The 15,794-nt window shown below is 32.1% G+C and overlaps 1 protein-coding gene across 4 annotated transcripts in view; it reads right to left on the reverse strand.

Annotated features, from left to right (window-relative positions):
- Nucleotides 1-10,970: 10,970 nt before the first annotated feature.
- The window catches only part of LOC124354179 (ubiquitin carboxyl-terminal hydrolase 10-B), a 55,106-nt gene continuing 50,282 nt past the window's right edge, over nt 10,971-15,794 (reverse strand). For all 4 annotated transcript variants that reach the window (XM_046804449.1, XM_046804448.1, XM_046804447.1 and 1 more), the window contains one exon: nt 10,971-15,322. The gene's annotated coding sequence lies outside the window, so the exon portion shown is untranslated. The remainder of the gene's footprint in view (nt 15,323-15,794) is intronic.

Here is a 15,794-nt window from a genome sequence, read left to right on the forward strand (position 1 = left end):
AGCAATTTTGAAAATTTCATGTCATGGATTAATTTTGTATTCCTAAAACAAAATTTATTACAATGAATATATTAGTGTGATTTGTGTACTGTTAGAAAGAGCATTTAATTGTTATTAAAATACAGTAAAACAATGTTTATTTAAGACCTTGTAACTTCTTCAGAGAGTGATATGTTACAAGTGGCACTCCGTAGTTTTCAGGGCATTGTGGAGCATAAGCAGTGATGTCACACCCCTGTCTACCAAAACCCAGTCATAAATGAAATAGTTCTTACAATATATGGCCCTGTGCTTAACGATAAGACAAAATTTAATTCAAAAATATATTGTGTCATTTAAAAATTACTTGATTAAAAATAATATTTAAGACTAGTCTAAATTATATTTAATCGAAATATGGTACCCTGCAAAATTCTTCCCATTTAATGGCTTCATTTTCTGTCCAATGTAAGAAGGAGAGGTGTGAAATTGAAGACACATATTCTCCTTGTTTGATTTGTGAAGTACATTAATCGTCTCTTAAGTGGACTATTAATATTATGTGTATGTTCAATAATAATACCCTAGTTTAATTGATAATTGCCAACATGAGTATACATATCTAGTACTATGAAAATAATACAAGTTGGGTTGTATGGCTTTATATTTTTGAACCACTGCAGATAAAGTGCTAAAATTTTAAACGTCAATATACATGGATATCAATTTATTAATTGAACAAAGGTTTTATTACTGAACATACACACAATATGAATAGTCCACTTAAGAATAACCTACTTTGCTTTTGTATTATGTTTGAAATTAATCATGCAACTATCTACGTGTCAAAACTTGTAATAATGCGGTATATTATCGTCAGGATCTTGTGTTATATTAATCGCCGGCACCAACGACGTGGCGGAGGGAGGTGATAAAAGTCATCTATGAGCATCTTAAAGGAAGCTTGGTGAACTTTCTGGGGTCTTCCTCTAGGATTATTGTCGCTTCCCTTCCACACCGCCATGACTTGCCATCATACCATCCTATCAACCAGCACATTCTCCTGGTAAATGCATATATCAAGGAGCAATGCGAGAGACATCTCCTTGTTGACTTTTTCGATTTCGCTGGCATCTCAAGACAGCATTTTACAAAGCATGAAGTGCATCTTACGTTTCGTGGGAAGAAAGACCTCGCGCGTCTGCTGTTGACTTGCCTTCGATCCGATGGAGGAAAAAAATTGCCTCAAGTACCACATTCACTGCCGCCAGAACTGGACATGCTGAGCCCAAGACCAGCTGACCTGCCGACTCCTCCATCGGAAGCTTTCAACCTCCAAACACCATCACGACAACGACAGACCAACTCTCTGATGACGGAAATTCCTCATGCTTTTTTTAGGGACCCTATTTCAAGGCGAGGAGCAAAGTTGACACACTCAAACCAAATTGGCAAAAAAATGCAAAATTTCAAAATTAATTTGTATTAAGGCTGCTCCATCAAAACACTCAATTCACAACGAATAAATTGGAAGAAATCCAGCTCATGTGCGAAGATCTGCTTGTTGTAACCGAAATGGTTTTAACAATAAAAACATTGAGCTATGAAAAATTCAGAATTTTAAATTGGCCAACTCATATTGCCGTCATTATTCTAAAGGTGGGGGCAACTTTTTGAAACAAAGTTTCACTTCAGTAACCTATACGGTAAGAGAAACAGACGAAAAACATTTTGAAGCAGCCGGGATTAAACTTCAAACCCAAAATTCAAAATTGGTCATCATCGGCATCTATAGGTCTCCCAGTGGAAACGAAGACATATTTTTTCAAAATTAGAATCCTTGTTGATAGACCTGACTCACCATGACCTTGACTTCGTCCTGATGGGCGATTTCAATATTAACGCTTTGGACAACAACCACCAATCCACCAAACGTCTAGCCGACTTACTAAGGTCTTTTGATCTTGAATTATTAATCAAAACCCCCACAAGAATAACAGCAACGTAACAATTGGCTATCGATAATATCATTTGCAACCTTCCCAATGTCGCAGTGTCTGTGGTAAATACACCGATTTCAGACCACTATGGTCAAGAAGCTATAATCAGTGGGAAGAAATTCAAACACAAGCCCAAAATTAAAACAGAAAGAGACACAAGGCCAGAAAATATCGCCATCCTTTTAATGCTTCATGCAAAATAAAGTGGGACTTTTTAAATTCTTCTCAATCTGTAAAGCAGTTGTTCAACATTTTCGACAATTGTCTTAATTTTCATTTTAATTTCTGCTGCCCTACAAACTGTCAAAGTTTGTCATAAAAACATGAAAAATAAATTGATTACCAAAGGGATCCTGAATTCAAGAGAAAAACTTAAAATTTTTCTCCGAAATTAACAGAAACACAAAAGACAATAACTTTAAAGTTTTTTTTCCGGAACTATAAAAAGATTTATAGAAAAGTTATTCAAGCTGCAAAATTATATAATACATTAAATTCGATAAAGTCTTCCAAAAACCATTTGGGGCATTATTAACAATAAAGTCAAAGATAAAAAAAAGTCCAAATTAAAATTGGGGATGGAATTGTGGATGATGAGATTGAGGTGGCAAATGAATTCAACAAGTTTTTTTGCAAATGTAGTCTGTGAGCAGGGCCCTCATCCATCATCACATCAAGTAAAACCCATTCAAAGACGAAGTCCAGTAACCTCAATGGTCCCGACACCTGTCGTTGAGGAAGAGGTGGATAGAATCATTCAGCAGCTTCAATTGAAATGTCCAATGATACAAATTTAAAGTCAATGTGGCTCATCAAGCATGCTGTAAGCATATTGTGAGACCTTTGATTGTATTAGTTAATCTGTCATTTCGCACAGGAGTTTTCCCCTCGATCCTAACAATCTCAAAAGTAATCCCAATTTTCAAAAAAGACGGCCCCACACTCATCAATAGTTATTGGCCTGTCTCGATTTTGCCTGTAATAAGTAAAATATTCTAAAAGCTTTTTTTATTACGAATGCTTCAGTTTCTTAACAAATCAATCAGCTCTCAAATGAACAATTTGGATTCAGCAAGGGCAAATCAACGATAGACGAAGTTGTTGAAATGATTGTACAGGGGCTAGAGAATCGAAATCACACATTAAGTGTGTTTCTTGATTTATCTAAAGCATTCAATTGTGTTGACCATCTTACGCTGCTTGACAAATTGGGGTCCCATGGCATCCGAGGCGTGCCTCTCTTGTGGCTTAGTTCATTTTTAAGCCACAGATCTCAAGTTGTCCAAATTTCAAACCATGTTTCTAATTTAATGAAAATTATTTATGGAGTCCCTCAAGGATCAATTCTCAGCCCTATTCTGTTCCTGCTCTATGTCAATGACATAGAATCATCATTACCACACGGAAGAATCGTGCAGAATGAGGATGATACGACTCTTTGTTTTAATGAAACAACAAAATGAGTTTTAGAACAAACATCCTTTGTTCCAACATTTTCACAGCCCTAATCTAAAAACATATTCTTCAAAATCCAATGTTCTTAAGTTTACTTTGCGCTCGTCAGACTGCGAACATGGCCTGGCCATCGTGTTGGATGAGGCCATATTAGAAGAGGTCTGTTCCTCGAAATTCCTTGGAATTTACCTTGATCAAGGTTTGACGTGGAATTTTCATATTGATTACATTTGCTCCAAATTAGCCTTAGGCATTTATGTTGAGGTCTCTAGCTAAATACTGCCCTATTCAGATCATGACGGCTTATTATGGCTTGATCTATCCACATCTCACCTATGGACTAGTGAGTGCTATGGGGTGCATGTGCAAGTAACCAATTTTTAAGAGCGTTCAAGCTTCAAAAACGAGCGATACACATCATTGCAAAATTAAAATTAAGACAGTCGTGCAGGCCAGTTTTCAAAAGATAGGAACTGTTGACTCTGCCAAGTCTCTACATTTTAGAAACATCATATTGTATGCTTAAATGCACCTTGACCAACAGACGGGATGTTCATTCAAGAGGGGATGTACGAGACAAGAGGCAGAGAAAACTACCGAACCAGGAAACACAGGACGGTAGTTCATGAACGTTTGCCCTAACAGGGAAGAGTTCATCTCATCAACAGATTGCCAAATGAAATTAAAAATTCGCCTACGCATAAAGCATTTAAAACTAGTTTGAAACGCTGTTTAGTGTCCAACGCCTTTTATAGCGAGTTTAGAGCGTATAACTGGGTGACCGCAATATCAGAAGACTTACTCTCGAATTGAGGTGGGTAAAAAATTGGCGATGAATGGAACAGAGTGAGTGTCAAAATGTATGTATGAATGAGAGTTTGATGTAGCATATGTGTCAACATTATTAGATACTTGACGTTTGTTATACAAATGTACTTTTTGTCTCCGCAATAAATACTTGACTATTGACCTTGAGTGCAGGTTAACCCCTACCAATCTATTCTATTACTATTAGTGGCCACTATTACATTCACCCACATGGCAGCTTACTGCTATCTCATATCTTGAGTGCAGGTTAACCCCTCACAGTCTATTTTGTTACTCTTAGTGGCCACCAGTACATTTACCCATGTGGCAGCTCACTGATAAATAAATAAATAAATAAATAAATAAATCTTTATTTGTCGTTCGAATTCTTACAATCATTGACAATGTCATATTGTAGCCTAGGGCATGGTCAAAATAAAACAATTTTATCAAAATAATTTAAACTTAAACTAACATTACAAAAAAGAAAAAAAACAGTGCTTTAGTTAGCATAAATGTAGTCATGTGAAGGTTAATTTAAAATAAACTAGGCCTAGATATATAAATTAAATTAGTAAATAAACAATTGTCAAAAATTTACATATAAAAATTATTATATATCTAAAATGTAATGTTTTTTAATTCTAAAAACTCGTCTAAACTATAGAAAGGGTGTTTCAAAAGCCAACTATAAAAGAGCTTAGTGAAAGGTTTTATGTGGATACTTATTTTACCAGAGGTTCCAAAAAAATATAGATTTTCAGGGATGTTACCATGTGACTATTTAAGGTTTTACTGATGCGCGGTGATAACCAATTGCAGCATTGTTTTTAGTTCTAGTATTGTATGAATGAATTTCGTTATTAAATTTTAAAAAATTTTGGATTTTTAGAATATAGTTAATTAAATCAAATATATATAGATTGATAACCGTTTGAATCTCTAACAGAATAAAAAGTGGTTTACAATGTTCCAGCGGTTGAGAATTAGTCATTAGTCTAATAGCTTTTTTTTTGAAGAATTACAGACTGTCTTCAGTTCCTGAGCAGTTGCCCCAAAATATCAAAACATATCGAAAAACTGCTTGGAAATACGCAAAATAGGCAGTCTCACATAGTTTTTAGGAACCAGCACTCTTAAGGCGACTTTAACAGGTAAATAACTCTAGAAAGCCTTTTGCTTATATATTCTGTATGTTGGTTCCAGTTTAGTTGGTTATCTATATACATTCCTTAAAAATTTATATTGGAGGAGCTAAAAACTGTTATCAAGAGGGGCCCAAATAAGGTTTCAAGCTAAAAAATTATATTTTGTGTCTTTTCTTCATTTAATAGAAATCCATTAGATCGAAACCACTGGGAAGCACCTATTAAGGTTTCCATCTGAAATTTTGAGAGTTCTCCAATGTTATTTTGCAATGTTAATAAAAGTTGTATCATCAGCGTAAAGTATTGTTTTTTTAGCTGTCACTGAGAAAGGTAGATCATTTATACTGATTAAAATAGAAGTGGTGTCCAAGGACAGAGCCCTGTGGGGACACCATATTTTACTGTTATGTCCTTGGGACCTTACCCCATTGATGGTAACTATCTGTTGTCGATCATTTGTAAATAAGACTTGAAAAATTTCAATGTAGGATCTGAAAACCCGTAATAATTTAGCTTTGTGATAAGATCACAATGGTTAACACAATCAAAGGCTTTGCTAAGGTCACAGAAGGTGACCTGAGCAAAAGCCTATTTTCAAATACCTGATTAATTTGTCTAATCAAATTCATCTATTGCATCAAACAGTAGATTTAGTCTTTCTAAAACCAAATTGAGATGCCATTTAAAAGATAATTGCTCTCCAAGAAATCAACAATCTGTTCGTAGACCAGCGTTTCAATTAGTTTTGATAGGACTGGAACAACAGAAATGGACGATAGCTCCCAGGGCTCATCCTTCGGACCCTTTTTATATATTGGGCAAATTCTGGAAACTTTAAGTTGTCTAGGAAACACCCCCTCTTTTAGTAATTGGTTGATACAGGTTGCTAGAGGGATTTACCAAACTTAAAGCTATTTTTTTTAATAAGTTATTTGACATATCGTAAAAATCAAGGCTGTCAGAATTTTTCATTTTTTAATGGCTTTCAAAACGTTCTCTGGAGTTATATTTTTCCAAGAAAAGTACTGGTTGGACACAATAGCTGGCAGCAACTCATGACTTTGAACATTATTTACAGATGATTCTATGTTTCGTTTAACTTCATTTACAGAATTTAAAAAAATAATTATTGAAAGTATCAGGATCAATGTTGGTTTTTGAAATTATTAACTTGAACATTATTATTTTTTATAATATGCCAAGCCGATTTGCATTTTATTACTACTTTGCTCTATATAATTTACATTACTAGCTAGTTTGCTTCTTTGATGGACTTTTTATAACTGATATTTTAATTCGTTATACCTATCTCTTAAAGGAAACATTTTGATTATGATTGCCCTTTATCAAGTCACTAAGAAACAATAATTTTTCTTTCATTTTCCTTAAATTGTCAGTTATACCACATTTTATTCTTTTTTTTTGGATAATTGTTCGGTTTTAATTTTTTAATTACTTTTAAAAAAAATTTATATTGTTAATGATAACAGTGAACAGAGACTCAAACATGTATTCCGCACCATTGAATTTAGTTTTTTTTTTAGATATATTATAAATTTTTCCAGTCATAAGTAGCTAGCTTTGAAGATAGATTTTCAAAATCACATTGAGGGATACATCACAATTTAATGGGATAGTCAGTTCTAGAATTATTGTAATCGTTTTTAGTAAATGTTCTATTTTTCATCCTAATGTTGACAGTGATGCATCATGCCACTCAGAGAACGGGAATTTGAACGTTACTGACTGAGGCTGTCTTAAGAGAATGTCTTCTTATAAAGACATTATCTAGACAATTTTTTCCTCTAGTTGGTGTATTATTTAAATTAGTAAAAATCATACTGTCTTAAGATATTAAGCAGTTTGCTAACTGTTGCAGTGTGTTTTTGTAACATCAAAGCAAATATTAACATCGCTTCCCAATATAATATCACAATTAGTCTTTTGCGTAATATATGACAGCAATGTGTCAAGAGTGCATAAAAAATATATTGGGGGTCACCATTTGGAGAATGATACAAAGATACTACCAATATTTTAAGATCATCAATAAAAATAGCAGAGGCTTCAAAGTTTATTTCATCACAAAATCCACTAATGTCCCACTCCCTAGATTTGAAATTTACCATTTACAAATATGGATGTCCCCCCTCTAATGTGGTTCTGTCTGCAATATGCAGCTGCACAGTAATAATTATCCGGAAATGATAATTTAATTTCATCATATCCAAGCCAATGTTCTGACAGGCAGATTACATGCACATTAGGCATACTAATAAAAAAACTTGCTAAGACATCAATTTTATTTTTTTAAACCTTGTATATTTAAAAAATATTATGTTAAACTCTATGAAATGCTGGTTAGATGGATTTCCTCAGAAAGAGTGCGGAGTTCAGTGATTGAGCTAGTTTCCTGTTTTTACATTGGCTAAATTGGTAACTTATTAATAGTTGGGTTAGGTGAAAAGACATGATTACTTAAATGTATTAAACTATTATCTACAGAAGAAATGTTCCGAAACGTGTCTTGCACTGTAGTAGTGGTAGTATCTTGCAGTTGTAGTATCAGCCACATTGACTTCTAGCACATCATTTGATATAGAAGTATTTAGAGCATTAGAGTCTTTAGTAGTGGTTTGAGTCAAGTGTAAAGAAATTTCACACTTCAATTTTGCAACAAAATCAGAGTTGCATCAGTCCATTTCTAAGTTTACCAGCAGATTGCTTCGTCAGTTGTAACTATCTTGACACAGGCATTTGAAGCTTTCTGGAAGAGAATAAGATTAGCCACAAAATGTTCTATGGTAATGTGATCCCTTACACATCCCATTGGAGAGCAGATCAGTGTTCTTAGTTTTCTTCTTTTAAAATCTTCCGTTAGTTTAGTGAAAGCAGTATCATAATCACACTTTTCTGGCTTTTGATGATATATTTTTTTTGTCACCAGGACCGTAAACAGATGCTCAAACCTGGATGTCTGATAAGTCAAAAAATCGTTGATGTCTCTTACGGGTGCATATTATCCCATACCAAGGTATTCTGTTACCTGTGACAGCTCAATGTTGTCTCATAGGAGTGCAGGTTAATATAAATTTCTCTGTGTTGTTTGAATAGGGTTTAAATTTGTTACTACTATAAATAATTAAACAATTTAAATATAGACCATACTTTAGAATTTAGTGTACAACATAGGAGGAATATTAGTCTGTTTAAGTAGCCATATAAATAATTGCTCTAAAATTATATCAAGGTTTTATCTAAATTCCACACGTGCCATGTGAAAATGTAGGATTATGTAATAAATTGCAATTGTAAAAGAAAAAAGCCTATATTCAATATTGCTGCCATAATTGATTAGCATGCTTTTTCCAAAGAATATTGGCCGTCACCACAGTTGCTGAACGAGCATTGCCCAATACTACGTTATGATGTTACTGGCCACTTGTGACTTACTGTTGTTACATTTGCCCGTTTACGAGGGTTAATATGAAAGTCTTGAGATATGAAGAGGTTTTGTGCTAGATTTACCAAACGTTAGATGTGTTCAAAATAATCCCCTCGAGCATTAACTGAAATTAACAGAAAAAAAGCACACTTTTGAACTGAAATTTTTCAATTGTTGAAAGCACTGAATCACTCAATTTTTGGAATAGTCAAAATAATTATGATTCTCTAATCAATTTCGGCTTCAGAAGAAAAGAGACGACTGCACAAAAGTTTCTTCAGATTGAAGAATGACCAGTAGTAGTACATAACGAAAACAGTAAACAAGCTCCATAATTTTGCTGCCATTTTAGGCCAAAAACAAGTTTTTGTAGCAGTGTGAGAAGAGACATTGTCGTGGTGTGCAAATTAAACACGTAATGTTCAATTTCTGAAGAACTGTAAGCATTCTTCAGTATACTAACTTGCTGCGACAATCTTTTGTTCCTACAGCTTAAATAATACACAAGAAACCTGCCTTCACCAATCCCGTACTGCTGCAGAAAATAACGTACATTACTGTACTTTCTTCACAGGTCACTTTTTCTTAACCATTGTGGGGGATGGCTTGTCTTCAAACACTCCTATGTGACACTCTTCGAGTTGAAACATTATAAAATGGTATGTAAGTCTCATCGTCAATGACAATTTTGGAAATAACCTGATGACCACCACTATTAAACAATGGGAGGGAGAGGAGTTGGAGAGAATCTGCTGACTGATTCTCTAACACTCAGCCTTTTGACCCTCTTGTCAAATCATAAGGTGCCCCGATAGAGAAATTATTTTTCCGAGTTTTAAAAAGTCATGCAAATTACTCATACTGCTGCAGATTAAATCCTTAAGGAAGCTCCAATCCCTTCCAGAGCGTTTATCATCTCGAAGTGAATTATGGTTCCGTCGAAATTCTGAATATCATCACTTAAGCACAGAATGGTGCTTCAAAACCAAAGGCATTTTTGAGACGTTCGATGTACTTCTTTTGAGACAAACTGACTTTGAAATCAGGTTAACTACCTGAATTTATGAAACTGATCTTTCCGAACACATGACACAACTACATTAATGAACCCTAGTTGCTGTCAGGTACTGATGGTGTTCATACAACCAGATAAGAATCAGATTATTGCAGTAAGCACTATCTGCCGGTATCCCACAACTTTCAGACTGACCCTCACTGGTTCTTCAATCCTATCTGAAACCTGCATTATGTTCTCACAAGTTTCTCATGTAACTTGTGTTCTACAATTTGGAATACGGTTAGACTCAATTATAACTCCTGGGACTTAAAAGAATGCCAGTATTTTTAACAGCCATTAATTAAAACCAAATTGAAGAGAAAGGCACAAATTTTATTTTCATACATTAATACATTTCAATGTGAGCTCCATTTGTGGCTCTGTAGATATCCAAAAAGGTATTTAATTTCTTGCCATGAAGTACCAAAATTTACGAATAACGTTGTGGACTGTCAATTTGGGTATAACTGGGTAAACTTGGTTGGATTTATTCAATTTTGTCATCACTTGTTTTTGGCCGGCCAGTTGAATGTCCTTTCAAAACACTTCTTGGTCAAAAAACTGGTTAAACCAGCAATGAATTGCTTTATCATCTGGCGAATTTTGACCTCAATGCTTAACTCAAAACCTACACTGCACAACAATAATCGATTTCAATTCTGTGTACCACGAAACATACTGTGTCTTCTGTTACACTGTAAACATGTACTCACAACTGGTGTTAGGCTATGAGTTAAGATAGTGGACTGCCATCAGACAGCTGTTCTGCGTTTCAAGGTCAACGTTTCCTCCCATGCTACATAGAAAACAAATTTAGTTTTTTCAACTTCAATTTGACGTTAAAACAGTTTAATTTTCTTGAATAATTTTTTAAGTAACAGCCGTTTAAAATACAGCATTCTTTTTTGGAGACTCTTTTTGCAACTTTTTTGGAGTACTAAAACAGATAATAAACAGTTATGTTTATAGAATTTACTTAGTTATTAATGATTTTAACAAATATTCTGAAACTGTTACATAATATATACCAAAAGTATAAATAATAATAAATAGAACAGGATAAAAATAATAAACTTGTGTTTAAAAACAGTTGTAATCTTTATTATGTAAATGCTGTTGTTCTATAAATCCATACACTGAAATTTATACAGGTAGCAATCTAAAGTTAGTAACGGCTTGTATACTTTTGATATAATAAAAATGTTCCATTAAACAGAATTTAGTCGAACAGCATTATATCTAAATGTTTTATTAGGCAAGCTCGACTTTCTTGGGTTAACCATACAGAAAATACGATAAATTTGTCCCTTTTGGAAGACAAATATATTTGTTACACTACATACATATTTACATTATTATACTACACACTTCTATTTACATTTAAATTTTCCTCTAAAAAACCAGAAGCAGGCTAAATATAACATTGAAAACCAACTATAAACCTATCAACAGGCAGGATTATTTTGTTATGAAAGTAAAAAAAGTACAAAACTCAATTGTGAAACAGCTAAGTTAATTGTGAATACATCCAAAGCAATTCCTTCTAAACCGTAGGAAAACATGATAGATTACACTAATACAAAACCAAATATTTCACAAACATTTTCTCAATTTTAGATTCTACAAAATATCAAAACACAATATCTGAACAAATTAATGATAATAATATAAGTGACATAATTACTTTTTCAAATGCTTCTCTTGAACATCTACATTATTAAAAGCAAACACATTAAACAGTTGGAGCCATTAATGATGATTATTTCGGTATAAAAACAGTTCATAAGTCAAAATTGTTATGAAAATAGATCAAACCGTGTAAATCAACAGGATTAATTTGAGGAAAAAATACAGCTTCTATTTACAACTAAAACTTTTTTGTTAAATTCGGATAAAGTTAAAGTGTAAAATAAATACACACATAACCTACCAAAAAGTTTTCAACAAATAAAAAAAAATTTGTTCCTGAGCAATAAAACTAAATTAGATCTTTCACGAATGAAAGCACTAGTTCTTCAGGTTTCACAGCCTCTTGTTAAATACAGCAAAATTATGTACATATGGTGAAACTGATTTTAAACTAAGATATTATAACATAATTGTACAACAATTTTTAACTCAAATAACACAAAAATTAAACAAATCTGAAAATATAAAATAAAATGTAGTTGTTGTTACAAGAGATTATATAAACAGATTTTGTTACCAAAGGTTATCCATAACTGGTCTTGAAATGTGTAATTACAATACTTTTAAATTCTATAATAACAGCATTTTTTCAATAGACTATCCAAACCAATATTAGTTATAACACAACCCATACATTTATCATCTGTTGGCAATTTTTCTCACTGTATTTAGATAAAAAAATTGAATGAATTATTATTTAAAACTAAGAAATATTTAAATATAACAAATGTAAACTGTAAGTGAAGGGAAACCCCATTATTATAATAAAAATTTGCAGCTCACCATTAATGTATCAAGTTCACTGAAAAATTTCAGTTAAAATTAGGAATAATACATAGATTGTTAATAACTATAACTTTATAATGTCTTATAAGATATATAAGACAATATATTCAATTAAAAAAACTTATTGAAAATGCAGCCATTTTGAAAAGGAAAGTGATATTTGTTTAACCCTTTGGTTACCAGACCAAAATGTTTATTTTTATCCGAGGAATAATTGTGACTTTTACCCAGGGATTACTGAATAATACAGGGATCTTTATAAAATTTTGTACATTAGTTTGCATAAATAAAATAATATTATTGTACATAAATAAATTTTGTAACATTAACCATAGCATCTTCATATAAAAGAAAGTTAAAAGTAATTAATAGTAAAAATATTACTTACAAAAAATAACAATATTTTTCTGTTTTATAGTAAGAACATTCTTTACGAAAATTTGAGATGCAAAATGTTTTCTTTCACTTAAGACACAACTGTACTTTATCACAATGTAATAAAATACAATTTTATTACATTTTGAAAACTTGTTTAATTTATTACATATTATTTTAAAATTGATAATTTGTAGTGTATTTACAATCACAAAATGTCAGAGGAAACCCAAACTAAATACATGGTATATATTTATAGTATACATATATAATAAATACAATCCATTTGATTAAAAAGTAAAAGATGCAAAAAAAAAATTTGGAAAGTCCCAATATTAGAACATTAGTATTTTTCAACAGTTACAGGTGTGCGTCCATATAACAGGACGATAGTATTTCTCTGCATTTCTTCATACATTTGAAAATCTGGACATTAGTCCCCCGAAGGTTCTTTTGATTAGCTTAACATAAATGCCAGTTCTCAACTTATTCGCATTAACCATTTGAGATGTGATTGAAAAAATAAAACACATATGGACAGGCAGACACTACAAGAAGCGAGATATAAAATATGTTCCTATGAACTTATTTTTGTATCAACCTATCGTGGTCCAGACAATGTATTCATATATATATATATATATATATATATATATATATATATATATAAATAATAAGGTGTCTACTAAATAAAGTAACACCCCCAAAAACTGCTGCAGAGATAAAAGCTTGAATAAAATAAGGAGTTAAATAAAGGGATTTTGTAATAAAAATACCCATCATATAATTATTACTTTTTCTTGCACCGCAGACAGATGATGTTTGTTGTTGTTTTGACGATTGCAAAGAGGATACACAGCTGTAGCCAGTGAAGTACAAAACAAAATGTTTACTTTTATGTAGTTTATACTTGTGAATAATAAAAATAATACTTTCACTAAAAAATCTTTTTCCAAGGTAACATACTTATATATTTTAACCTTAATTGTTGGTCTATACTGACAGACTTGGTATTCGCTCTGGAGTGTGCACAGCAAGACAAGTTTGCTGCAGTCAACGCATGCAACAAAGTACAATTTGAAGTTTCCTAGCCATATCTCCTATAGATCTCGAACTATCTATTTGTAAAACTAGCCAAAACATGAAAAATTGAAATTTCTAGGCACAAAAATACCATTACAAATTATCATGCCAATGGGTTGACATGTAAACTGCCACCACATAGAAATCCTTAGTTCCAGCCGATGGGATTAACATGGTTTTCTTTACATGTTAAAGAAGTATCATATGGTGAAACCATAAAGCCTATAAAGCAGAAGGATTTGTCCAAGTACAAAGCATTTCAAGGCACTCAGCTGGAAGAGGGTTAAAATCATATTTTATGATTTTTTAAACATTAAATCCAACTAATATTTTACTCAATGGATCAGCAGTTGACTGTAAATTTAAAAAAATCTTAATGATAAATATACAGACAATATTAAAATTATTACATATTCAGTGGCATTGTATTCATGAAGTGGCATTGTATTCATGAAGTGGCATTATATTCATGAACAAATATAAATTCCTATTATTAAGAAATGTTCTAGTGTTAATACATTTATTAAAATGCAAATTTTGAAAATTTATTTCAGACAATTGGGAAATTGAATAAATTTTGTAGACATTTCTACACAAACCTAGTTACAACAACAGATTATTTGGTGATAACTTTCATGTTCTATTATTTTGCACACCACTAATTAGTATTGTGACAAAATCAAACTAATTAAAATTAAAAAAAATATTTACAGATACAATAACAACAGCGACCAAACAAACACCAACAGATGGATAACAAATGATTTAATGGCTCCACCAATAATACATAAGCAATAACAATTACAGTATAAAACTTATCAGTCTGTTGGTTGCATCTAGTAATTTATAATAAATATTCAAAATTACAAAACTAAATAGACACTCTAAATATAACAATAAGTAAAATACTATGTCGATAATCTCAACATGTGATCAGAAATAACTGAAATCTTTAGTTAAGTTAGTAGTGAATAAAACTATTTAATTCTATTTATAAGAAAGAAAGTTTTGCACAAATCCTGTCTTGTGAAAATAATAATATAACATTTATTATTATGATGCACTCGATTTTTTCAATGCAATTTCATTAAAAACACTACGCGTACGTACTAAAAAACACTATTTACAGAGTAGAAAATCCTAATAAAAACTATAATTTAAATAAGCGACCGCGACTAGGGTTTACAAACGCAGAATGGCTCAAACTAAACAAATCACAGACACAACGATCCTTGCAATATTTACACAACAGGACTATAAGTGCACTTTCCGTGGCCTGGTCTACAGCTGCTATGTTACATTCCACTACAAGATACAACAAGAGTAACTACAGCCGTCTAAAATTTTCAGTCCTTAGGAAAACCTCAGCTTAGTTTTTTAAATACAGGACAATGGTAAAACATAACTAGAATTTTTTACTTGGCGCAGTGGCACTACTGTGGATGGGAGGAAGTGGGCAAGTAAGTACTTGACCATTACAACTACAGTTCACCAGCCCCTGTAACACAGAACGACAATTATTTGTTTATTATTGACAATGAATGATTTGAAATAATAACAAGATTTCAAACATTTGACATAGTTGCATATTACAAATATAGAACACTGCTTTAGAGGATTGAAATCTATCCCCTTTTTTAGGTGTAAAAAACTTATTACATAAGAGTAGCAAGAACTAGTTATTTCTCAATTCTTCTCAATTCACTCACTCAACACCAAAGCCAAGTGTCCGACATCCTGGTATCCTTTCAAAATGACTGTTATTGAAAGTTTAAAAAATATTGCACAGTAATATCTTAACTAATGAAATTTATAGCACTAGTATCCGGGATCAATATATATTTTGTTTCTGTCCACTTAAAGGGTTATCTATCTATATATATATATATATATATATATATATATATATATATATATATACATATATATATATATATATACATATATATATATATATATATATATATATA

Source organism: Homalodisca vitripennis, chromosome 2, assembly GCF_021130785.1.
Source record: "Homalodisca vitripennis isolate AUS2020 chromosome 2, UT_GWSS_2.1, whole genome shotgun sequence".
NCBI lineage: Eukaryota > Metazoa > Arthropoda > Insecta > Hemiptera > Cicadellidae > Homalodisca > Homalodisca vitripennis.